This window comes from Schistocerca piceifrons, chromosome 1 (genome assembly GCF_021461385.2).
Source record: "Schistocerca piceifrons isolate TAMUIC-IGC-003096 chromosome 1, iqSchPice1.1, whole genome shotgun sequence".
NCBI lineage: Eukaryota > Metazoa > Arthropoda > Insecta > Orthoptera > Acrididae > Schistocerca > Schistocerca piceifrons.
Genome location: NC_060138.1, coordinates 401,354,697 through 401,381,664, shown reverse-complemented (window position 1 = coordinate 401,381,664; position 26,968 = coordinate 401,354,697). Strand labels below are relative to the sequence as shown.

The window sequence follows — 26,968 nt, the reverse complement described above, 5'->3', positions numbered from 1 at the left end:
AACCTAGGAAGATTTTCACCGTTTTATGATATTCATTTCGTTCTGTTTATATTTTGAAGAGCGGAATGTCTTATCGATGGCAGCCTAAACCCCACACATATAGATCTACGTGGATGAAATAACAATAAAGAAAAAGAAAGAGAAGATAAATTACTTCCTCCAACTAATTATTGCTCGTTGAAGAACTAATAAGAGACGAAAAAGTAGTATTTGTATACGAAGTTGTATCTGCTGGCAAATTCACTTTAGCGGACATGTTTATCAATTTTAGCTCTGTATTCATTTGTTTGGCAACGTAGACTTCTGTCATCGATAACTTGAGAATGTTGGTCATACTGTTTCCATGTTATGCGTCTGTGGTTGAAAGAGCGCGGGTGTAAAGAAATGTTTGAAGTGAATCGTATGTGACAGCCACAGAAATATTTTTTAAGGTACTAGTGCTGTATAGGCTTGATACTTGTTGATTGTTTCGTTGTGCTTTTAATATTTTATTAACACGAAAGCATCAGTTGTAAAATAACTTTGTGTCTTTTATTTTTGTTACCCTGTGATTTGGTGGTAATGTCCTTCGCTGTTAATATTTGTGTACACCTTGATTGATGAAAATTCTTGTTGTACTTCTGTTATTGTACCAGCAGCGCCTACTTTAACGAAATTTCTCAAACGCTATGTTTTTCATCAGTTTACTTTCTTTACTACTTTATTATAAACTTAATATGGTGTTGGATCAGTTTGAATTTTAGCTGTATTAATTTCAACCCCCGAATAACACGTAAATGTTGCATGTCTTAGGACAGCATTTGGTCAGCAGCAAGAAGAATTTATGATCAGTCCACTTGGGATTTCCAAAACTTTGATATTTGCATAATCTATTTTTCATCTCTCTTTTGTGTGATTGAACTTTCACATTCAACTGTGGTGTTGTGATACAGGCTCCACAGTAAAGCGAATGTTTTAACCACTTACGGTATATCCACCACATCTATTAAAGATTCCTGGCGTAGTACATATATCTCAACAGCATAGGCCTACTACACAATTATGATTGTCTTCATATCTTATCAAGCAAATATGAAAGTATCCTATTTACGGGTCACTCCATGTTAAGTCACCCAGGCCATCTCGACCACAGTCTCAGATTCGAGTGAAATTTGGGTAATTTCTTTCCTCTGTGGAGATAAGGAAGAGTAACAAATTTTAGCGTTATAAATTTCATTGTTCCCATTTTGTGGCACTTCAAATATAGGAGATTTTGCCAGTTTTTAACATTGTGATAGTTAAAAACAACACTTAGTAACATTTTTGAAAATAAATTACCAATTTTCTGTTTATCATTCAATCAGTGTGAAATATGGTGGTTAAATAGGCTGTACTCTGTATCGTAATGGTTGTAGAGAATACTGTCTAGTAGTTGTAAGTAAAACCATTAAGAAAGGAAAAAGTAATTTATGCCATACTTGGTGGTTTTTATTAATTTCTGGGGTAAGGAAAATAAACTGGATAAGCGTTTTGGTATTTTTTGTTTTTGTAACAAATAGTAGCTTTTTTTGTTGAGAACTTAAAAATAAACTGAGATTTTGAGTTTACTGAATAAAACACTTTTAAAAGCTAACTGAAAATTTAAGTGTGGAAACTTATTAAAGAAACAATCAGAGATTGACTTTTTCTAAATAAGTTTGTCGTACATTAGAGCTAATTTGTGACATTACTATGTTTTTCTGACTAGAGCACATAATATTTGCACAAATCAAGTTGTCACTTGGCACTGTGGGTGAATGGAGCGGTGGTAAAATGGTAAATGCCTTTCACTCCTGCCAGCCGCCATGCCAAGTGTCAGCTAGGTTTGTGCTAACAGCAGATGTCTCTGAAAAATGTTTATATCTCTAGATGTTCAGTAACAGCAAACAAATAGGGAATAGGGAAATACCCTCTTGTCAGAGACAATGGATAGATCACAGAGGTCCAAAAAGGTGTGTAAATTGTGCTGTAACATCATGTTCTGTTCAGTTCAATAATTATCGTAAATCACTACAAATTGGAATATTTATGAGCTATATATCTTCATGGGATATGGACTTGCCATGCTTGCTGATAATATAAGTAACAATTTAAACCAGGCATAGAGAAGAAACCAGTTCCGTTGCTGACTATTCCTGTGCCACTGAAATAGTAATCTCAGAAAATTGGAAGTGCTTTGAGAGTTTCTGAATAATCAGCAAAGCAAACAGTCTTTTTAATGACAATGGTTCTTGGCAGAATCAACTGTGAAAAGAGGGAAAATACTGAAACCTGAAGTAGTTGATATAGTAACAAATTTTTACCAAAGTAACGTACAATCTATAAAAGACATTGGAAGCATATGGATAAGGCGGTGTGAAATAAAACTGTTGGTATTAGGTAAGTTACTCTAAGGTATTAAAGTTATTAATGTGAATATCAAGAAACGAAAGTTTGTTTTTGTGTGTTGGATTCACTTTGTCTCAGATCACATATTTTAGCAGATAGCTAATGGTACCCCTCACAGTATGATTTGGGGGGCGGGGGGGGGCGGGGGGGGGAAGGCAAGGCTATTGGTATCTCATAAGAATGATAGTTTGTGAAAACCCTACCTCTGCAGGTATTCTACAGTGATGTAGGCTAGTAGATATGTTTCAAAAGAAACACAATTATGTTCTCTGGTAAAAATATTTAAAAACTGCTGTGAAGATGAAATTTATTGAGGAAAATCAACAGTTTCAACTGACAGAACACGAATGATCAATTGTACTGCAAACATTGCTAAGTTTTTAGGATCTTCTATGTAAATTAGAAAGACTTGTCCCACAGTCTTACGCCACTAAGCCTTAATCAAAATATTATGATGCACTTAAGTCATCTTGCATAGTATAAATGAACTAGTGATAATGACTTTTCTGCAATACAAGGTGGAGCACAGTGGTACTTTTGTTATTTATTTAGGGAAATGAAAATTGTAGTTACCAGCACCCTTACAACGATACTGTTGGACATCTAACTTGAGTGCTGTATGTTCCATTATAATACATTCAGGTCTAAAAATAATACTGAATTTAAAAGGGTTAGTTATCTCCAATGACATCAAACGTCTCTGTGTGGGCCACAAAATGCAAAAAAATGTGACTGAATTCATCAAATAAACCCTTTAAGATATCACTGTTTTATTCATGGCTGTGCAGGCCAATAAAAAAAAGAATTTACTTTAAATAAAATAAATAAATGTTGTACAGCACAGCAGTCTGGTGCAAGTCCTTCAACTGGACTCCACTTCGACGACTTGCGTGTTCAAAATGGCACCTTGTTTTCCCCGAATGGTCACCCATCCAGATACTAGGTTGACCCAGTGTTGCTCAGCTCTGGTAATTGGGTGGGAACCAGTGTTAACAATGTGGAAAGGCCTTTGGCTAAAAAGTTTATAAAGGTTGATTTTACTTTCATAAACCTTTGTCTTTATCAAAACAGATGTTTAATATCTGTACTGAATAGTCGTTCTTTGCAACTTGTCATGGAAAATCTGAGTGTGATGACATTGGAAGGGCAGATGAAAGATTAGCACTAAAGGAAATTTTACAAAGACTCTTAGGAAGTCAAAAATTAACTGCATCAGATTTGAGTTTTGTAGTGCCAGCTTCACCATACTCAAGTTTGATTTTATTTCTGAAGAGTTTGATATGCAGACTCATTCTGTCTTGCTTTAGACTTCCTACAACTGGGTGTTTCTGTACTGTTAAGCCATTACATTGTTTAGGGAACTTGGAAGCAAGAAGATTCAATAGTGATACATAGTTCTCATTCAACTTAAATTTAAGGTCTAAATTGTTATCCATTGTGAGTAAGTATATCTGGTAAATATTCCGTTGGTGAAACTTCAGGATGTTATTGAGGTAAATACAATAGAACATGATGTTTTGCATATTTTATAACACTTGTCATCATTCCTTTAAGAGGTTGAAAGCTAGTGTTAACTGCTCTCTATTGTGCGTTTCTGCGTCACACACACCAATCCTTTGTAGGTAAGTTGTTGCTTTTCCATTATTTTATGTATTTTTTTCATCGACGAATTTCCATTATTGTTATATTTATAGTCTAGTTTCAGGAAGTATTATTTTAGGTTCTCAAGGAAAAATTAAAAACTATTTCTTAAAAAGAGAGAGAGAGAGAGAGATTAAACACCTCATTCATTTTGTTTAACAAAATGATTGAGTTTTATACTGCAAAACATTTTTTTGGGGATTATCCCATTCGTGATATTCCATTTAAGGTTGAACTAGGTTTATTGCATTAGAAAATACAAAAATGTAGGTATAATTTTTTCATGTCTTGATGATTTTACTAAAAGTAAGAGATTTTTTTTCTACAATCCTTGTACTATAGAGCCTACAACAACCAGATTTCATATTGATAAGATGATAAATAAAAAATGAGTATTGCCAATTTATCTTCTGAATCTTAGGAAATATTATTTTGGTGCCATCATAGTGTAAAAATTGGCAACGCTTTTGAACTCTGAACTGTCATAAAATAAAAACAGTGTTAAAATGCTAAAATTTTGAATAGTTACTTATCTCCCAAGGATGAACAAAAAGCAAAGTTTCATTGAAATCTCGAATGATGGGTGAGAAAATGTTTTTTATTCAGGCTAAATTATCATGGAATGATCATTGTACCACTTTATGGAGAATAGAGCCACTGTAGGCTACACAGACCAGGATCTAAAATGAGGAGCTATATTGCAATGCCAGAACCAGGTACAATTTAGATAAATATCCATTATACAGAAAGGCATTGAAAGGTGTTTAAAGTATAACTAGAGGCCTTCTTTTCCTATGTTATCTTTTTAAACATGTGCAGTGTAGAGTAGGAAAGTCCACTCATATGAAGAATATAACAGTAAATATATTCATTCTTTGATCAGTATTGTCCAATGATTTAGACAAGTTACTGAAATGTGTAGCAGAAGCAAGGAAGTTATTCTGCGTACAAATATGCTAGCAAATTATGTGGACAGTATATCGTGGCAGTTGGGTGTGACCATTAACAAATGAGAACTTGAACTGTCCGAGGGGAGTGGACTGGTGCGGGCGAATAAGCCCCACCTTCCTCTCAAAGGACTGCCATCCTACATCTGCACTTTGTGCTTCCACGAAAGGAGAAATGACGTAATGGTCATAGGGATTGCTGATTCCGTTTCTAATGAGACTCTCATTTGAATCCCTTTATGCAGTAGGAGTAGTCATTTCAGAATAAGAAAAGAAAACAAGCAATCTACAACACACATAAATTGGAGCACATGAAGCATTTGGTAGTGGCTACAGGGCAGTAGTTGCTGCGGTTGCCAGTGGTAGTTCAGTCCGTCCTCTACTGGTATCTTACATAACCACAGTTCAAAATCACTCCCCACCAAAAACTGTGATGATATAAATCTACATAATACCTGGAAAGGAACGCGTTTGTCATTGATTCAGGAAACACGATAACAACAAAACCATTTCAATCTGCTTGCTTATTACTGGTGCACCCTAAGATCTTTGGGTAGAGGTAATAATATTCATTCAGTGTTTCCCACCGCATGAAAATTTAAGATTCAATTCAGCAAGAACACTTCATAAGGGAAAATATACCCTTCAGCTATACCAGATCAAATGCATTTCTGTGTAGGTGTCATCAGTACATATGCTGGATGACATTTGGCTTATAGCATTACGATTGAAAATATATTTTCGCTTGTTAACATCTTCCTGTCAGTTTAGTCATATCATCATATAATTTTGTGATGTGACCTCTTTGAGCCTGTGTGCAACATAGGATCCCAGTAGGTTTTCCATTTCTGCTGATCTTGAGCTTCACATTGCCAACTGAATCCAGATGTCTCTTTTAAACTTCTGTCTCAACTGCCCGGTGGACTTCCCCTTGCTCTTTTTTGGTAAATTGGGTTTCATTCTAGTATTTGTTTTGACCATCTCACATCCTTTCTTTGAGTGACAGAACCAGCCCACTGCCATTTCCAGGTATTTACTTTCCCCATTATGTCACTGACCTACATTGTACATCTGATATCTACTGTTTTCTGTCTGTCTTTTTTTGTGTCGCCCAACATTGATCTTTCCATCCCTTCTTGATCTATTATGAGTCTTGGAACAGTGAACTCTTTAATATCCATGGCTCACAGCCGTAAGTTATTACTGTTAGTATACATTGGTGAAACACCAATCTGTTCAGAATAGCCGATATCTTAGATTTGGAAATTGAGTATTTTCAATTAGCTTGCCTGCCCAATTGAATTAAAGTATTTCTGGTTTTAAGTCACATTTCATATTTACAAGTTGTCGGCTATGGTGGGAATCAGCATTGACACAAACAGGGAAGAAGAGAAGTTGCAATGGCTAGTAGCAGGAATCCAAAATGATCTGTACATACCATATGTTGATTAGTATAACATTTTATTCTACAAATTAGAGAACCGTTGTTGTGCCTCCTACATTCCAGTATTTTTCACTAATACTACTTGCAGAATGCAGGCTATGTAATGTCCTTCCATTACTCAGTACTGATGCTCTTGAAGTCTGCGACTGAACTGGGGTCGACCAGCAATGGAAGGTTGGTTAAATCAACATTGACAAGGGGCACTGAACTCTCTCTTACTCGAGGTGTGGTGTTGCCTGCTATTTCCATTGGCACACGGGTCAGCACCTTCTTGATGACATTTCACAGTGCTTTGCTGGTCGGCGTGCAGTCGATGCCTCCACCCCAAAAATGCCATACCATTGTTGTGTAGGGAACCATCTTACGACAGTGGAGGAGAGGGGTGGGTGGGTGGCAGGAAGCAGGGATGGTGTGAGGAGTCGGGAGGCACAACTGGGACCAACACTGAGCCCCTGGCCGTGCCCTGACCTCTGTCCTGTGGTCCAAGAGGAATGTCAGTCGGAAAACCCTACAAAAGCACCTGTCCTCTTCCTGAGCTGGTCCGACAAAAAACTGAGAGGACGGCGGCAGAGGCAATGATGGCGCCGGGTCCACAGCAGGCTCTGGGATGATCGCCGGGAAGTAGAACTACTGTGGCGCCAGTGAAGGCAGCGGGTCCAACTACCATCAGTTCTGCCAGTGGTGTCAAAGTGGCCGCTGGGGGTGATACGCCGGTCGCAAGATCCCCGTAGGTTGTGAATCTGGGGACAGAAAATCTACAGAAGAATCTCGCAATGGACAACCACGAGTCTGGTTCTGTTGGCAGGACAGCAACCCAGCAGAGCCTTGAATTAAATACATGCAATCACCCAAATTTTGAAGAATCGTGCCTTTCTCCTAGTACCTGGTGTGACCAAAAACTCTGAAAATAATATAATCATTAGGAGCAAGAAAGTCTTGCAGAGCGTGGGAGGTGCTGTGTGATGCAATGGGTGCAGAAAATGGATCAGTGTGTGGAGGCACAGGCCATTTAGAAGCTCCGTGGGTGATTGACCATTGCGGGGTTTGGGAGTGGTTCATTGCGAGGAAGGGCAGCAGCGCTAGCTCCCATGAGTGTGAGGGACTTAGTTTGTTCATCTGTTGCTTGAACATATGCACAAATTGTTCAGCTTCTCCATTCGACTAAGGATGAGATGGAGTTCTGGTAAAGTGAGTGATATTATCTGTACAAAGCTACTGTGAAGTGTGGTCTGTTGTCTGTAACCAACATTTCAGGCAAACCTTTCCAAGAAAAAAATAGATGACAAAAGCTGAATGGTACTATGTGATGTAGTTGGGTTCATGGATACTGAAAATGGATATTTGCTAAAAGAGTCCAAAACAATAAGTCAACGAGTGTGTCAAAGGGACTAGCAAAGTCAATATGCATTTGTTGCCAAGGCGATGTGGCCAAGCTGAAAATGTTTGCGGTGGGGCAAATAGTTTCAGCACAAGTGCGATACTGACGACATCTGTTCGGTGTGGGTGTCCATGCCTGGCCAAGTACAGTGCCAACTGTTTTGTGCGTACAATTCCCCAATGTTCTTGGTGTTGTTGTCGCAACACATCTTTCTGCAACACTTTAGAGATAAGCACATGCAATTCTCTAGAGTTTTCAATAAAATGACACCCTGCTGGACGGAGAGGTGCTGATGGGCAAAATATTGGCGCACAATAGAATTCTGAATGTTTTTCACTGAACGAGGCCAAGCAGTGCGAATGTAGTGCAACAAAAGGTTCAAGTCATGGTATGCCTCTGTGGCCTCTACAATTTTGCTATAGTGCAATGGAAAAGTCTCTAAAAGTTCAGTCTCCTGCACATCAATCTGTTAACAAGAGGTGGCAGTAGCATTGAATACTGTCACAGTATCAAGTACGTAATACTGTTCTGGCCCATGTCAAAGTACGCAAATGCTGACCCCCTTTCTCGCCTTCCTATTGACCAATAGGAAGGCGAGAAAGGGGTCAGCATTTGCATACTTTGACATGGGCCAGAACAGTATTTCGTACTTGATACTGTGACAGTAACCAAGCCCAATATTCAGCTTCTGAGCTGTGCATGGCAGAACAGGTTTGGGTGAATGAAGCGAAGACTGAAATGTCTTATGGTCAGTCATTAGGTAGAACTTCAAACCAAACAGGTAATGGTGTAACTTTGTCATGCCATAGATAATAACAAGTGATTCCTTCTCGATTTGGGAGTAGTCTTGGTCAGTAACTTCGAAGTGAAAGCAATTGGCCTGTCCTTTGAACTAAATCTGTGTGAAAGCATGGCTCTGATTGTATACAAAGAAGCATCCAGTGCCAAAACCAAAGGCACCTGTCACTCAACAAGGCATTTTTTTTAGTTTCTGGAATGCATCCTGACACTCTTTGGTCCAAACAAAAGGCACATTCTTCTGGCACAAACGATGCTACAGAGCCGCAATCTGGGCTGTGGTGTGTATAAACTGGACGTAATATGTCAACTTCCGAAAACTGGCTGCAATTCTGTCACATCCCGCAGGACAGGGAGGTACTGGATGGCCAACAAATGTGATTGAAGGCGATGAACACCTTGGCTATTAAGAAAATAGTCTTAAGTACTGAATTTCAGTCTGAAAAAAGGCACATTTGTCCAGGTGACACTAAAGACCTGCAGGTGAAAGTACTTGAAAAAGTGTATGAAGGTTACTGATGTGTTCCTCCAGTGTACGTCTTGACACCACAGTATTATCTGAGTAATTGTAATCGAATGAAACTTTAGCATTAAACTGTTCTAAGTAGCATTGGAATATGAAAGGCATGAAAGTGCTGCCAAAGGGTAAATGTAAGAATTTGAACAACCCCAAATGTGTGTTGACCACAGAAACTTTGAGACTCATCATCTCGTGGAATTTACAAATACACAGCACTTAAATCAACTTTTGAAAAATAGCACCCTGCACCGAGCCTGTCCATTAATTCCTCAGGGCGAAGTAATGAGTAAGTATCAATTATTGTTTGTGGATTCACAGTGGACTTAAGGTCAGTGCAAAGACGAAGTCTTCCAGAAGACTTTGGTAAGATGAGTAAGTGAGAAGCCCATTGAATATCCTGGACACGAGCAATAACACCATTTTCTTGCCATTCTTTAAGTTCACTTGCAACTTCGTGTCTAAGTTATAAGGGATGGGAAGTGCCTGAAACAATTTGGATGGTGCATTGTCCTTCGTTGTAATGCGTCCCACAAAGTTATTTGCTCTGCCATGTCCTTCAGAAAATAAATTGATAAACTTTACAATCAATTGAGTAACACTGTCTTTTGGAAAGTACATTGTCCCAAACATGAAGACCAAACAAATCAAAAGAATATTACCCAAAAATATTGTCACAATCTCGAGAATATAAAATTGTAAATGTTACTGTTCTGGTTGAGAGTGGAATGTGGCACTCAAACTACATGTACCAAACACTGGAAAGTCCTGACCGTTATTGCATTAAGTTGCTTGCAAGATGTTGTCAACTGCGGTGAGTCCAGCTGTTCATAAGTAGCATGGTTAAGCAATGTAACAGAAGCACCAATGTCTATCTGAAATCGCACACAGTGTCCAGCAAGTTGACAGTTTGTTTGACTGTTGTTGCACAGCACTTGGACGGGGTGAAGTTCATATCCTGAATTGAGTCAGTACTAGTATCGGTAGTTGGTTTTTTAAAAAAAAGCTACATCCACTGAGAGAGAAGATGCTCTGCACTTACAGGAGTGAAATTCTTTTTCTATTGCAAGGACAAAGGTTGTATATGTCCTGGCTTTCCACAAGCAAAGCATGTCATGTCCTGCGAAGGGCAGTGTTGTCTTTTATGCATGCAAAAGCAGCAGGGACATGATAACACAGCACACACATGGGTGTTTACTTGGGCTGTGGTGTGGTGGCCAGTTTGCATGTGATGGTCTGTCGAAAACCTGCACCTGTTCGTCACTTTGCGTTACACTGCAAATGTGAGCTACCGCAAAGTTTTCCACAGCACTATCACACGAGTCCTGAGGTTCAGTAATTTGTAACACTTGTTTCAAAGTAGGTTCATAATGTTTAGAATTTGTTCATGAATCCTACTGTGTGGCACATTGTATGTAATTGCATCACGAATCATTGTTGTCATAGTATTGTTCACGGCTACATTGAAAACAAACCTGTCACGATATGTATATTCTGGCGTTTTCCGCAACTGAAAGAACTTGTAATGAGGAGCAGTATCCTGTACATGATCCTTGTAATAGTTAGTTTGGGCAGAAATTAAATCTTCAAAAACTAGCAGCTCCGGCCTACTAGTCAGGAATAACTTCTGAGCATGGTGGTAAACTCTCTTGCTGGCCGTTGATGAGACATAAGAAAGTTTCACGGTACCTTGCAGTTGATGTGTAGCACAATGAACATTGAACTGAGTGTAGCACTCACTCCATTCCTCTTGTTGTTCATCGTAAGCTCAATGTGGTGGAATGCATGGATGCTGTGTGTTGGAAGTGGCTGGTAGTTGTGGCGGAGATGATAAAGCAGTGGCTTGTGCATTAATGAGCTGCTGGGCTGCCATATAAACTGCGATGTTTGTTGGTTCTGAAACTGAATAAACTGCATTAGATCAAAGCCAGCAGCAACCAAAGGCATAGGTGCAGACAATATAGGAGGCAGGTTAGAGGCTCGCCATCCTGCTGCAGCATGTTGTCAGGTTGTAGTTCTTCATTCCATGGAATTGCAAACTGTTCCAACATGTCCAGATAAACAACTGAAGATAATCGGACCTCTGCAGAGAAAGACAGTCCCACAACATGGTCAAAAGGCAGATCAGTTAGTGAACTGTTTATAGATGTTGACTCTGAAATTATTGGTATATCTGAGCACTTCTTAAATAAGGAGATAATTCAGAGGCTTCCTTTACCAGGATACAGGTTGGCTGGCAGCTTTTCTAGGAGCTCTTTGCGGTGTGGGGGAGTAGCCATGTATGTATCCTATTTGAGTTTCAAAGTACTGCACTGAAAAGGTGTTTGAATGTTGTGCAGGTGTGGTTAATTTTAGTGGAGTTAAACTTCTAACTGTTGTTATTTATAGATCCCCAGACTCCGATTTCACAAAATTTTTGCTAAAGCTAGAGGAGGTTCTTGGTTCACTTTATAGGAAATACAAAAAGTTAATTATATGTGGTGACTTCAATATTAATTGTGTAAGTGATTGTGCAAGGAAAAGGATGCTGGTAGACCTCCTTAATTCATATAATCTTATGCAAACCGTGTTCTTTCCAACGAGAGTGCAAGGGAACTGTAGAACAACCATAGACAACATTTTTGTTCATTCCTCATTACTAGAAGGGCATTCTGTTAGCAAAAAAGTGAATGGCCTTTCAGATCATGATGCACAAGTTTTAACTCTAAAAGATTTTTGTGCTGCAACACATGTTAAATATAGTTATCAACTTTTTAGGAAAGCTGATCCAGTTGCTGTAGAGACCTTCGTAAACCTTATCAAGGAACAAGTGGCAAGATGTTTATAGTGCTGATACAGTAGACAACAAATATAATGCTTTCCTCAAGACTTTTCTCGTGCTCTTTGAAAGTTGCTTTCTGTTAGAACGTTCAAAACAGGGTACTAGCACAAACAGGCAGCTTGGGTGGCTGACTAGAGGGATAAGAATATCCTGTAGAACAAAGTGGCAATTATATCAAAACGTTAGAAACGGTCAAAATCTAAATGCAGCAGCCCATTACAAACATTATTGTAAGGTGCTTAAAAAAGTTATTAGGAAGGCAAAAAGTATGTGGTATGCAGATAGAATAGCTAAGTCTCAGGATAAAATTAAAACCATATGGCCAGTCGTAAAGGAAGTGGCTGGTCTGCAGAGACAGGTCGAGGATATACAATCAGTGCGTAGTGGGAATGTCCGTGTTACTGATAAGTCGCATATATGTTCAGTATTATAATCACTTTCTGAATATAGCAGGTGAACTAAATAGAAACCTAGTCCCAACAAGGAATCATATAGTGCTCGTAGAAAAAAGTGTTCTGAGACTGTTACCTGAAATTGCTCCTCCATGATACTGACAAGAGGCAGATTGAGTTAATAATTAAATCACTAAAGACCAAAAACTCTCATGGCTATGACGGGGTATCTAGCAGAATACTGAAGTATTGTTCTATGTGTGTTAGCCCAGTACTTAGCCATATCTGTAACTTTTCCTTTAGGAGTGGTCGGTTTCCTGACCGATTAAAGTACTCGGTAGTGAAGCCACTTTATAAAAAGGGAGGCAGGGATAATGTTGACAATTATAGACCTATTTCTATGCCATCGGTGTTTGCTAAAGTTATCGAGAAGGTTGTATATACAAGGTTACTGGAGCATTTAAATTCACATAATTTGCTGTCAAATGTACAGTTTGGTTTTAGAAATGGTTTAACAACTGAAAATGCTATATTCTCTTTTCTCTGTGAGGGTTTGGATGGATTGAATAAAAGGTTGCGAACGCTAGGTGTTTCCTTTGATTTAACGAAGGCTTTTGACTGTGTTGACCACAAGATATTACTGCAGAAGTTGGACCATTATGGAGTAAGGGGAGTAGCTTACAACTGGTTCGCCTCTTACTTTAAGAACAGAAAGCAGAAGGTAATTCTTCGCAATATTGAGAGTGGTAGTGATGTTCAGTCCCAATGGGGCACTGTTAAATGGGGCGTTCCCCAATGGTCGGTGCTGGGGCCACTGCTGTTTCTTATATAAATAAATGATATGCCTTCTAGTATTACAGGTGATTCAAAAATATTTCTGTTTGCTGATGACACCAGCTTGGTAGTGAAGGATCTTGTGTGTAATATTGAAACTGATATTTTGATCAGACAGAATGGGTATATAATGAGCGAGACGGAACACTGACGGAACACTTCCAAGTTTCTAGGCGTTCGGATAGATAGTAAGCTGTTGTGGAAAGCCCATGTTCAGGGTCTTGTTCAGAAACTAAATGCTGCTTTATTTACCATTAGAACAGTATCTGAAATAAGTGACAGTTCAATACGAAAAGTAGTCTACTTGGCATATTTTCATGTGCTTATGTCATATGGTACTATTTTTTTGGGGTAATTCTTCTGATTCAAAAAGGGTATTTTTGGCTCAAAAACGGGCTGTTTGAGCTATATGTGGTGTAAGTTCGAGAACCTCTCGTCAACCCCTATTCAATAGTCTGGGAATTCTGACATTGCCCTCACAGTATATATTTTCTTTAATGTCGTTTGTTGTTAGCAATATTAGCTTATTCCCAAGAGTTAGCAGCTTTCACTCAGTTAATACTAGGCAGAAATCAAATCTGCATGTGGAATGCACTTCCTTGTGCACTATTCTGCTGCATCCATTTTCAATAAGCTACCACAAGAACTCAAAAATCTTAGCAGTAGCCCAAACGCTTTTAAGTCCAAACTGAAGAGTTTCCTCATGGCTCACTCCTATTCTGTCGAGGAGCGCCTGGAAGAGCTGAAAAATTAAACAAATTCCAGTGTTACATTGTTGTTTTTCGTTATTTAAACTTATGAATTGTCGCCTGAATACGTTTCTTGAATTTCATTTTATCTGTTTCTACTATCGTGTTATAATTTCATGGATTGACTCGTTCCATGACCATGGAGACTTCTCCTTAATTTGGTCCCACGGAAAAATAAATAAATAAATAAATAATAAATCACGTACCACATTTCATGTTCATTTTTGTGCTGTTGTGTACAATTCTCATGCTAAACTTGGAGGAGGGGAGGTTGACAGACCCCAGATCATCACATATTGTGTCAGTTTACCATCTGGGACACATGAAAGCGTGCTTCGTCCATAAACTTCACCTTATTTAAATAGTCTGGGTCATTTTCGATGGGGCATGAATCTCAACTGCAAAGCTTTGGGCTTTGGCATGTCATCAGGTTAAAATGCAAGGAGCAGCTGTACTTCGCAGACATAAAGCTTCAGCTTCTTGTGTAGCACCCTGTGCCCTGTGGTTGGTGATAGCTGCAAGTACTGAGATGAGATGCTTGTTGAATCGATTTGGTTGTGGTCCTGATAAATGCCTGCTGCACCTTTTCCACATCTGCATTACTCGTGCTCACATACTCAGAACTCGTCCTCTTTGTAGCTGCAAGTATTGAGATGCTTGTTGGATTGATTTGGTTGGGCTCCAGATATCTACATCTACATCCATACTCCGCAAGCCACCTGACGGTGTGTGGCGGAGGGTACCTTGAGTACCTCTATCGGTTCTCCCTTCTATTCCAGTCTCGTATTGTTTGTGGAAAGAAGGATTGTCGGTATGCATCTGTGTGGGCTCTAATCTCTCTGATTTTATCCTCATGGTCTCTTCGCGAGATATACGTAGGAGGGAGCAATATACTGCTTGACTCTTCGGTGAAGGTATGTTCTCGAAACTTTAACAAAAGCCCGTACCAAGCTACTGAGCGTCTCTCCTGCAGAGTCTTCCACTGGAGTTTATCTATCATCTCCGTAACGCATTCGCGATTACCAAGTGATCCTGCAACGAAGCGCGCTGCTCTCCGTTGGATCTTCTCTATCTCTTCTATCAACCCTATCTGGTACGGATCCCACACTGCTGAGCAGTATTCAGGCAGTGGGCGAACAAGCATACTGTAACCTACTTCCTTTGCTTTCAGATTGCATTTCCTTAGGATTCTTCCAATGAATCTCAGTCTGGCATCTGCTTTACCGACGATCAACTTTTAAATCACTCCTAATGCGTACTCCCAGATAATTTATGGAATTGACTGCTTCCAGTTGCTGACCTGCTATATTGTAGCTAAATGATGAGGGATCTATCTTTCTATGTATTTGCAGCACATTACACTACATTGAGATTCAATTGCCATTCCCTGCACCATGTGTCAATTCGCTGCAGATCCTCCTGCATTTCAGTACAATTTTCCATTGTTACAACCTCTCAATACACCACAGCACCATCTGCAAAAAGCCTCAGTGAACTTTCGATGTCATCCACAAGGTCATTTATGTATATTGTGAATAGCAACGGTCCTATGACACTCTCCTGCGGCACACCTGAAATCACTCTTACTTCGGAAGACTTCTCTCCATTGAGAATGACATTCTGCATTCTGTTATCTAGGAACTCTTCAATCCAATCACACAATTGGTCTGATATTCCATATGCTCTTACTTTGTTCATGAAACGACTGTGGGGAACTGTATGGAACGCCTTGCGAAAGTCAAGAAACACGGCATCTACCTGGGAACCCATGTCTATGGCCCTCTGAGTCTCGTGGACGAATAGCGCGAGCTGGGTTTCACACGACCGTCTTTTTCGAAACCCATGCTGATTCCTACAGAGTAGATTTCTAGTCTCCAGAAAAGTCATTATACTCGAACATAATACGTGTTCCAAAATTCTACAACTGATCGACATTAGAGGTATAGGTCTATAGTTCTGCACATCTGTTCGATGTCCCTTCTTGAAAACGGGGATGACCTGTGCCCTTTTCCAATCCTTTGGAACGCTACACTCTTCTAGAGACCTACGGTACACCGCTGCAAGAAGGGGGGGGGCAAGTTCCTTTGCGTACTCTGTGTAAAATCGAACTGGTATCGCATCAGGTCCAGCGGCCTTTCCTCTTTTGAGCGATTTTAATTGTTTCTCTATCCCTCTGTCGTCTATTTCGATATCTACCATTTTGTCATCTGTGCGACAGTGTAGAGAAGGAACTACAGTGCAGTCTTCCTCTGTGAAACAGCTTTGGAAAAAGACATTTAGTATTTCGGTCTTTAGTCTGTCATCCTCTGTTTCAGTACCATTTTGGTCACAGAGTGTCTGGACATTTTGTTTTGACCGACCTACCGCTCTGACATAAGACCAAAATTTCTTAGGATTTTCTGCCAAGTCAGTACATAGAACTTTACTTTCGAATTCATTGAACGCCTCTCGCATAGCTCTCCTCACACTACATTTCGCTTCGCGTAATTTTTGTTTGTCTGCAAGGCTTTGGCTATGTTTATGGTTGCTGTGAAGTTCCCTTTGCTTCCACAGCAGTTTTCTAACTCGGTTGTTGTACCACGGTGGCTCTTTTCCATCTCTTACGATCTTGCTTGGCACACACTCATCTAACGCATATTGTACAATGGTTTTGAACTTTGTCCACTGATCCTCAACACTATCTGTACTTAAAACAAAACTTTTGTGTTGAGCCGTCAGGTACTCTGTAATCTGCTTTTTGTCACTTTTGCTAAACAGAAAAATCTTCCTACCTTTTTAATATTTCTATTTACGGCTGAAATCATCGATGCAGTAACCGCTTTATGAACGCTGATTCCCTGTTCTGCGTTAACTGTTTCAAATAGTTCGGGTCTGTTTGTCACCAGAAGATCTAATATGTTATCGCCACAAGTCGGTTCTCTGTTTAACTGCTCAAGGTAGTTTTCAGATAAAGCACTTAAAAAAATTTCACTGGATTCTTTGTCCCTGCCACTCGTTATGAACGTTTGAGTCTCCCAGTCTATATCCGGCAACCTTGAATCTCCGTGTACCACTGTCTGATGGTCGGTTGTAATGGTGGTGTGCTTCTGTGTATGTGGAAATTCTGCTGGACCTGGGTTTCAGATTTGGTACCATTCCACACACTGTGCCATCTGGGGGAGGTACACTATATGATCAAAAGTATCCAGACACCTGGCTGAAAATGACTTAAAAGTTCGTGATGCCCCCCCAGCAGCGGTAATGCTTCAGTTCAGTATGGTGTTGGCCCAGCCTTAAGCTTGATGACAGGTTCCACTCTCACAGGCATAGATTCAATCAGGTGGTGGTAGTTTCTTGAGGAATGGCAGTCCATTCTTTACGGAGTGCTGCACTGAGGAGAGGTATCGATGTAAGTCGGTGAGACCTGGCGTGAAGTCGACATTCCAAAACGTTTCAAAGGTGTTCTATAGCATTCAGGTCAGGACTGTGTGCAGGCCAGTCCATTACAGGGATGTTGTTGTTGTGTAACCACTCTGCCACAGGCCGTGCATTATGAACACGTGCTCGATCATGTTGAAAGATGCAATCTCCATCCCCGAATTGCTTTTCTATAGTGGGAAGCAAGAAGGTGCTTAAAACATCAGTGTAGGTCTGTGCTGTGATAGTGCCACGCAAAACAAGGGGTGCAAGCCCCCTCCATGAAAAACATGACCACACCATAACACCACTGCCTCCGAATTTTACTGTTGGCACTACACACAGTGGCAGATGATGTTCAATGGGTATTCGCCATACCCACACCCTGCCATTGGATCGCCACAGTGTGTACTGTGATTCGTCACTCCACACAACGTTTTTCCACTGTTCAGTCATCTAATGTTTACACTCCTTACACCAAGCAAGGCGTCATTTGGCATTTACCAGCTTACGAGCAGCCACTCGACCATGAAATCCAAGTTTTCTCACCTTCCGCCTAACTGTCCTAGTACTTGTAATGGATCCTGATGCAGTTTGGAATTCATGTGTGATAGTCTGGATAGATGTCTGCCTATTACACATTGTGGCCCTCTTAAACTGTCGGCAGTCAGTCAACAGACAAGGTCGGGCTGTATGCTTATGTGCTGTACGTGTCCCTTCACATTTCCACTTCACTATCACATTAGAAACAGTGGACCTAGGAATGTTTAGGAGTGCGGAAATCTCGCATACAGACGTGTGACACAAGTGACACGCTATCACCTGACCACGTTTGAAGTCCATGAGTTCCACGGAGCGTCCCATTCTGGTCTCTCACAATGTCTAATGACTACTGAGGTCGCTGATACGGTGCACTGGCGGTAGGTGGCAGCACAATGTACCTAATATGAAAAACATATGTTTTTGTTTTGGATGTGTCCCGATTCTTTTGATCACGTGTGTGTGTGTGTGTGTGTGTGTGTGTGTGTGTGTGTGTGTGTGTGTGTGTGTGTGTGTGTGACAAAAAAATGTTTTGTGCCTCAAGTTAAGTTACTTTCTCTAAAAGCCAGTCCAACAGCTTTTCTTCTTCCAGAGGAAAACTTTCTTAGCCTCAGCAGAGTTAACTCAAAGCGGTATTTTGCAGCGAGAATGTATATGAGAATAGGCTAATACTGCCCAAGTAAGAGGTCTTGCTTTATAAGTCTTTTTTTTACCATTCTAAGGCTTTGTAATAGTCTTACTAATTTGTTAGACTGTTTCCAGTATAATTTACTGTGAAACTAAATGCGTAATAATGTTACCAATCATCATTATCAAGAGAGAGTTTATATCCGTGAACTGCCTTTTTCATATTTGTCATTCATTCTTTCCATAATGCTCTTATCTGTATGTGATGACGGAAGGACTAGCATCACTATAAGTAATTTGTGGTTTGCTGATATGCAAATAATTACCGCATGTTGGGGGGGGGGGGGGGGGGTAGTTGTTAGGCAAGCCCTGGCTGATGAATTGTACTGTCACTGCTGCAACAGTTCTCCTGCTGCTGGAAGCATATTACTACACAATATTCCACATTATCAGGGGGCTGCACCATTTAATTTTGGCTCCTCTACCAGGATGCTGCAGTACTGTGGTGAAGGGATTTCACTTTTTACCAGGACTGCAGACACATATATGCAGACAGACACAAAAGTAATTACACAACTATATGTTTGAGGTGATAATTAAAACTTTGAATTCCATTTCTATCTGTAGTACACTGAAAATATTTCCACTACAGTTCAAATTTAGACAGCATGTACTGTGTGTCTTGCTTGGAAACAAATTTGTTCCATTCACATATGGTACATGCTGTTGACAACAGTAATACCCAATCTACACTTCACCCTCAAGCTTCTGTTCAGTACTGCTCACTTCTGCCGAACATGGTTACCAGACGTGACACCAATGACTTCCTCTGAGACATGTCAAGTGCCTAGTTTATGAGATTCCAGTCTATACTCATGTGGACTAAGTTGCTAGTATTGTTGCCACTGTGGATGTAGTGTGCCAAAATTTTGGTACTTTTGAATATTCTTAAGTCGATGGTGCGGGACTGTACACCTTACCACGATCGTGGTGATTGACCTTGTTCACAATATCTGCAAGTGAACAGTTCAACATTTACGTACTGTACTGTAAACTGACAGAATAACTTGAACACACTGTGGAATAAAATTAAAAAAAAAGTTAGGTTTCATCTGATGATAGTTGCATTAGCCTGTGTTTTGTGTTGAATGTTTTGGTAACTGCACATTAAGGCTTTTAATTTTTTGAAGGTATTTTCACAGAAACAATGATAATTGGGGTAACTAAATAAATTGTGATTACATTGTTATTCTGTGAAAATTCACTGATGACTTATACCAAATTACTCGGAAGATATCCCTGAATTCCCTGTGGAATATTGTTAGTGGAGCAGGTTCACTTTGTTGAAACTTAGACTGCAACAGAATAACTGAGGAAAGAAAGACTGGAAATTAGTGCAGATGTATGATATGCACTATAAATTTAAAGTGTTTATTTTTTTTAAATGGAAGAGGTTTATGGATTACTAAATTCTGAAATATTGACTCTGCTGCTAACATCTGTCCACCGTGGGCCCTGATATCGTGAAAATGGTGGACATGAAACACTTGCAGAAATGTAATAGGTGTAAAATTCACACTGCAACAAACAATTTTGATTTTTCTCAGGCATCACATGCGTTGGCTATGCCAGGTCACCATCTTTGAACTTATGCTAGTCCTTAGGCAAACTTAAAGATCAAACTTAAAGATCAGCCAGTCAGGACCACATAAAATCAAGAAAATAAGTTGGAAGGAAAATAAATATTGTCAGAATTCTCTTCCCTCTCCTATTTGTCTGTATGATGCCATGTGGTGCAACACCTTTTGTCACAGATCGAAACTGACATCCATTGCTTGTGTAGATTCAACCGATTCCTAAATTCTGCATCCCACCCTGAGCGCTTTTCAAACTTCACACGGATACATTTAGGTTGCTAAAATTCTGTTGTAATTGCTCACTATTCAACTATTCAACCGTGTATCAAATGCTGTAGTTGCCCGTTTGAAATAATTTTCTTTTGCTACCTTGTTACTCTACTAGATACTCTCTTCTTGTCCAGCGGATGAAAAATGACAGACTTCCACGCCAAATGCTGTACAGCGAAGTGAGCACAGGTAAAAGGCCACGAGGTGCCCCTCTCAAACGTTATAAGGATCAGTACAAGAAAAATCTGAAAAACTTGAACATCGATCCGAGTAACTGGTCCACAATAGCAGAAGACCGAAGTCGCTGGCGCTCAGTTACCTCAAATGCTCTTCAAAACTTTGAGCTGGAACGTCGAAGAATGGAGAATGACAAACGCCAGAGACGTAAACTCTTCCAGGCTCAGCCACGTCCTCCACCTTCCATCAGCTGTAATGTCTGTGGCCGCCTGTTCCACGCTAGGATTGGATTGCTAAGCCATCAACGACACTTCCACGCCTGAACCGTGACAAAGGAAATCTCAGGAGAGAAATGAAAACTCGGATACGAGTATCAGCCGACGACGACGACTCTCTTCTTGTATGAAATTCTCAAGAATGAAGAGGAGACCCATCTGCTTACTCATAGAGAAAATGCAATTTCAGACAAAGGGAGGAGAGAGAGAGAGAGAGAGAGAGAGAGAGTGTGTGTAAATGAAAACTAAATATCAGTTACATATATGAACATTGTAAGTAATGATCTAGAACTGTTCTAATTTATTGTTATAGAAAATGCCCATGTAGCATGTGGAACAGAAGTGTCCCAAGACCATGAACATATCGTAGTGGTCTCTCTCTCTCGGACACTGTTGAAAGTGAGATCAATGTGAGGGAACCACATATATATCCTCCAATCTACTAACCATTTTAGGTTGCCCAACTAAGTAGAAGGATAAGGGGAAAGACTTGTGGAAACTTGGTGGATTCAGAACATAGGTGAAGAAACTGAGAAACTTTTGGCAGATGGAATTCTAATGTTAAAAAAATTAAAATCATTGACACTCCTATACTGACAAGGAGAGGTCTCCAGTGGTGGGATCGAATTTCTGAAACCATCTATATGGTTATGTTGGTTAAGACTGACATCATACCCTGCAGCCATTCACCCTGGTGGGCCCAAATTTGCGAATAATCGATGAAAAAATATACAGAATTTTGTGAGACTTTCAGTGGCATTAAGAGTAGTAGTTTGTTGAGTGGTTGCTTGGTTCAGTGACCATGCTGAGAGCTATGAGTTTGTATCTCCTCAGGTGCTTTAATTTTATTTTTTATGTTTAGGCCTAATTATTTATTGGATTAACTTTGATTATTATTTTTATTTAGTTAATTGGTTTAAATACAGGGTGCGTAAAAAAAAATATATATACACACTCTTTGGAGCGTCATAGAAAATTTATTTCCCGTTCTATAATGTTAAATTTCCGGAAATGGAAAGCTTAAAGTCCAATTGGAAAAATAAATGTACTTTGCAAATGGGATTAATGTTCAAACTGTTGGCCTTCAGCATCAATACATTTCTGGGTACGAGTCATCACTGATTCCGTACATCATGCCAAAGTGTCCAATGAGATTTCTGCGCACAACGCCTGAATCTCATTCCAAAGTGTGTCCAGGTCACGTGGTATATGTTTGTACACCTCATCTTTTACTGTGCCCCATAAGAAGAAATCCAGTGGCGTAAGGTCTGGAGAGCGTGCAGGAAACTCGATTGGTCACCTGCGTCCTATCCACTAGCCTGGCACATTGTGATCCAGGTATGCTCGTACATCCCTATGATAGTGCAGCGGGGTGCCATCTTGTTGGAAATAAAACTCATCATTACCGTATAATGCACGAATGGCAGGGAATATGGAGTCAGCAAGCATTGTTAGGTACTATTTCTCCAGTAACAGTACCTTCAAAGCGGAAAGGCCCAATGAGTCTCCATGCAGACAAACCACACCACACATTTATACCAGGCAAATTCACAGCCTTTTCAACTGTAATGTGAGGATTATCTTCAGCCCAGTACCCACAATTGTGCCCCACAGGCGGCTCAGCATTTAGTTGCTGGGTATGGGCTTGGCAACCCCGGGGTCCCTGAGCTGGGGACTGGGAAGCACCACCAGTCCTCAATACCGTAAGCTCTGAGCGTGCTTCAACGACCACCGTAAGGCGTGATGGTGGAACATTGTATGGTACAGAGCCGGGGGATCTTGGCTTAACTGCCCGGGTCACGAGGATGGTATAAACCTGTATAAAAAAAACCTCAATCTCAAGGTGTGCCCCCCCCCTGTGGGTTCGGGCGTTAGAATAGGCCCGCGGTAGTCCTGCCTGTCGTAAGAGGCGACTAAAAGGAGTCTCAAATGTTTTGGCCTTATTTGATGGTCCCCTCTCGGGTTTGACCTCCATCTTTCTAAATTGTTCCGAAGAGCGAGCCAATTGGGGAAGGGCGCCTTACATGGTGCACTGTATCTGTCGTGCATTGAGACCTTTAGCCGGCTTTCTCGTCGTTGCAATGGTGTCCAGCTCGTTTTCTATCTCTTGGGCGAGGATACGTCCATGGGTGCGATTTCCACGCTGCACTGTGCAGTGTTGCTTTTCGCTGCGACGACGACCTCATACATTTTTGCACCTAAGATCCAGCACGGTAGCCAATCCGTTGTGGAGGGGCCGCCATGTACCCTGTTGGTTGTAGTCCCCTGACAACACAGGGATCGCTCTACTGATGCCTGCGCCGTTTACTCCCCATGTATGCCAAGGAGTAAATGCCCATCTTCCTGGGGAATCGGGACTCCCGGCAATGGCCATCCTGCCAGGTGGCCCTTGCTGTGGCTGGATGGCGCCCCTGGGGAGGGCCCTTGGTCGGAGTAGGTAGCATCAGGGTGGATGACACGCAATGAAGCGCGGCACATCATCTCTTGCTGGTGGCCAGCCACCAGCAGTCTCTAAGCGTTCGAGGGCTCATTTTAAAGGTAACGTTTATGACCCCAAATCGTTCCCATCCCTGGCCACACCATGGGAGGAACGAAAGGCAATGAATGACAGTGATACATATTCACCCCGGTATCTCGTCTGTACCAGAGCTGATGGGGAATCCTTTGTATCCGTGAAGCCTCAGTTCTTTGTAGAGCATTTAGAAGACAAGTTTGGGGAGGTGGAGGGCTTGTCCAAAATGCGCTCTGGGTCAGTTTTGATAAAAACGGCATCCTCCGCCCAGTCACGCAGGTTTCTTGCTTGTGACAAGTTGGGGGATGTTAACGTTACCATCACATCACATAAGAGTTTAAATATGGTCCAGGGTGTTATTTTCCACAGGGACCTACTTTTGCAGTCTGATGACGAGCTGTGCGCCAACTTAGAGCATAGAGGTGTTCATTTTGTCCGGCGCGTTCATCGGGGTCCGAGGGACAATCAGGTTGCTACCGGTGCCTTCATCTTGGCCTTCGAGGGTGATACATTACCGGAGAAGGTCAAGGTGATGGTCTACCATTGTGACGTCAAGCCCTATATCCCTCCCCCGATGCGGTGCTTTAAGTGCTGGAAGTTCGGCCATATGTCTTCCCGCTGCACTTCCAGCCTCACATGTCAAGATTGCGGACGCCCATCTCATCCCGATACTCCATGTGCTCCGCCTCCCATCTGTGTCAACTGTGGAGAGCCTCATTCACCTTGCTCGCCAGACTGCAGGATCTTACAGAAAGGACACAAAATCATGGAATATAAGACCCTGGACCGACTGACTTACACTGAGGCTAAGCGGAAATTTGAACGGCTACATCCCGTGCGCTTGATGGCATCTTATGCCTCAACTGTTACTCCTGCTCCAGCTCCTTTAGCTGCAACACAAACAGTCAGCTCTGAGTCAGAGGACCTCACCTGCCCCCTTGACGATGGGGGCCCCTTCTCTCGCTGTTGCTCCCACACCTTCTACCTCGGGAGCAGCGCCCACTAAACCACCGGGGACACCAGTCCCCACTTCTAAGCCGAAGAAGCGTAAGTCTTCTTCGGCTTCTCTCGCTCGGAAGGGATCCCTTGGGTCACTCCCTTCCCAGGTTCCTACCAGCGGCACAGGAGACACCAACCAGTGGCTGAAGAAGCCACAGGTCGCTGGCCGTCGAGCTTTGCGATCATCTTCGGTCCCGGATACTGACTCCAATAAGCCCTCTCAACGACGACAACCAAAGGAACAGCGAGAGAAAACGACATTGAAGACCTGTAAGACCAAGGCACCTGCGGTGGCACCTACTCCACCGCTACCTACAAGCTCTGTGTCTGAGGATGCGGTGGAGATTCTTGCATTCGTTGAGGACCTCGATCTCGCCGGTCCCTCAGACACAATGGATAGCTCTTGCACGGGTGCTCCATCGGAGGCAGCAGGTGATCCAGAGGCGTAATCTGCCTTCCCAGTCCCGTCACGCCTTTCTCAGCCATGGACAATTCCATCCTCCAGTGGAACTGCAGTGGTTTCTTCCACCATCTAGCTGAGCTCCGACAACTTATCAGCCTTCGCCCTTTCTTCTGCATTACTTTTCAGGAAACTTGGTTTCCAGCAATGCGAACCCACGCCCTCCGTGGCTATCGGGGTTATTGTAAGAACTGGGCAGCTTATGAAAGGGTGTCTGGTAGTGTCTGCATATATGTCCTTAACTCTCTTCACAGCGAGTCTATCCCTCTACAAACAGCTTTAGAGGCTGTCGCTGTTCGGGTGTGGACGCCACAGGCTGTTACCGTCTGCAGTCTGTACCTTCCACCGGATTGTGATGTCGCGCAGCATGTCCTGGCTGTGCTGATAGCCCAACTGCCGCCACCTTTCTTCTTACTGGGCGACTTCCACGCCCATAACCCTCTGTGGGGTGGGTCAGTGGCGACAGGTCGAGGCGCCACCATTGAGCATTTATTGGCACAGCTCGATCTTTCGCTATTAAATGATTGTTCCTTCACACACTTCAGTGTGGCGCATGGCACGTACTCCGCCATTGACCTTTCGATCTGCAGCCCTAGCCTCTTACCATCTGTCCAATGGAGAGTGTATGACGACCTGTGTGGTAGTGACCACTCTCCGATCTTTCTGTCACTGCAACAGCATCAGTCTTCTGGGCGCCCTTGCAGGTGGGCAATGAATAAGGCTGACTGGGACTTGTTTTCCTCCATTGCCGCTATTGAGCCTCTCTCTAATGATCGCATTGATGCGGTGGTTCAATCGATCACCACGGGCATCGTTACTGCCGCCGAATCTTCCATTCCCAGTTCTTCTGGGTCCCCTCGGCGGCGGACTGTGCCTTGGTGGTCGCCTGAGATCGCTGAAGCGATTAATGATCACCGGCGCGCGCTCCAACGTCACAAGCGACATCCCTGCATTGAACACCTCATTACCTTCAAACGTCTGCATGCGCGGGCCCGCCGCCTTATCCGCCAAAGCAAGCAGGAGTGCTGGGAGCGGTATGTGTCCACCATTGGCCTCCATGTCTCTCCATCGGAGGTCTGGGCCAAGATCCGATGCCTCTATGGCTATCGGACCCCTGTCAGCGTCCCTGCGCTCTCACTGAATGGAGCAGTCTGTACAGACTCCGACGAAATTGCCAACCGCTTGGCAGAGCATTTTGCTCTGAGTTCCGCTTCTTCCAATTACCCCCTGGCCTTCCACTCCATTAAAGAGCGGATGGAATGTCGGAGCCTTTCTTTTCGCACCCATCATTCTGAATCCTACAATGCTCCTTTCAGTGAGTGGGAATTTCACAGTGCCCTTGCCGCTTGCCCTGATACTGCTCCTGGGCCAGATCGCATCCACTGTCAGATGCTGAAACACCTCTCAGTGGACTGCAAGCGACGCCTCCTCGACCTTTACAACCGTCTCTGGGTCGAGGGTGAGTTTCTGTCTCAATGGCGGGAAAGCATTGTCATCCTCGTTTTGAAACCGGGCAAGAGCCCTTTGGAGGTGGACAGCTACCGCCCCATTAGCCTAACCAACGTTCTTTGCAAGCTTCTCGAACGGATGGTGAGCCGGCGCTTGAATTGGGTACTGGAGTCTCGGGGCCTTCTGGCCCCGTCTCAGGGTGGGTTCCGTAAAGGCCGCTCCGCCACCGACAATCTGGTGAGTCTGGAGTCGGCAATCCGTACTGCCTTTGCCCGCCGTCAGCACCTGGTCGTTGTCTTTTTTGACATGCAGAAGGCGTACGATAAGACTTGGCGTCATCACATACTTTCTACGCTTCATGGATGGGGTCTTTGGGGCCCTCTGCCGATCTTTATCCGAAATTTTCTGTCGTATCATACCTTCCGCGTGCAAGTTGCGGCCTCCCATAGTTCCTCCAGAGTCCTGGAGAACGGGGTACCACAGGGATCTGTCCTCAGTGTCTGCCTGTTTTTAATCGCAATAAACGGGCTCGCTGCGGCGGTGGAAAATTCTGTCTCCGCTTCCCTGTATGCTGACGATTTCTGCCTTTACTACCGCTCTCCTGGCATTGCAGCTGTTGAACGTCAGCTACAGGGCGCTATCCGCAAGGCGCAGTCTTGGGCTGTAGTGCATGGTTTTCAGTTTTCGGCTGCCAAGACC

General features: G+C 42.4%; 1 protein-coding gene across 2 annotated transcripts in view; it reads left to right on the top strand.

The window, feature by feature from the left end:
• Nucleotides 1-318: 318 nt before the first annotated feature.
• The window catches only part of LOC124794141 (serine/threonine-protein kinase VRK1), a 286,964-nt gene continuing 260,314 nt past the window's right edge, over nucleotides 319-26,968 (top strand). For both annotated transcript variants that reach the window (XM_047258076.1, XM_047258075.1), the window contains exon 1: nucleotides 319-431. The gene's annotated coding sequence lies outside the window, so the exon portion shown is untranslated. The remainder of the gene's footprint in view (nucleotides 432-26,968) is intronic.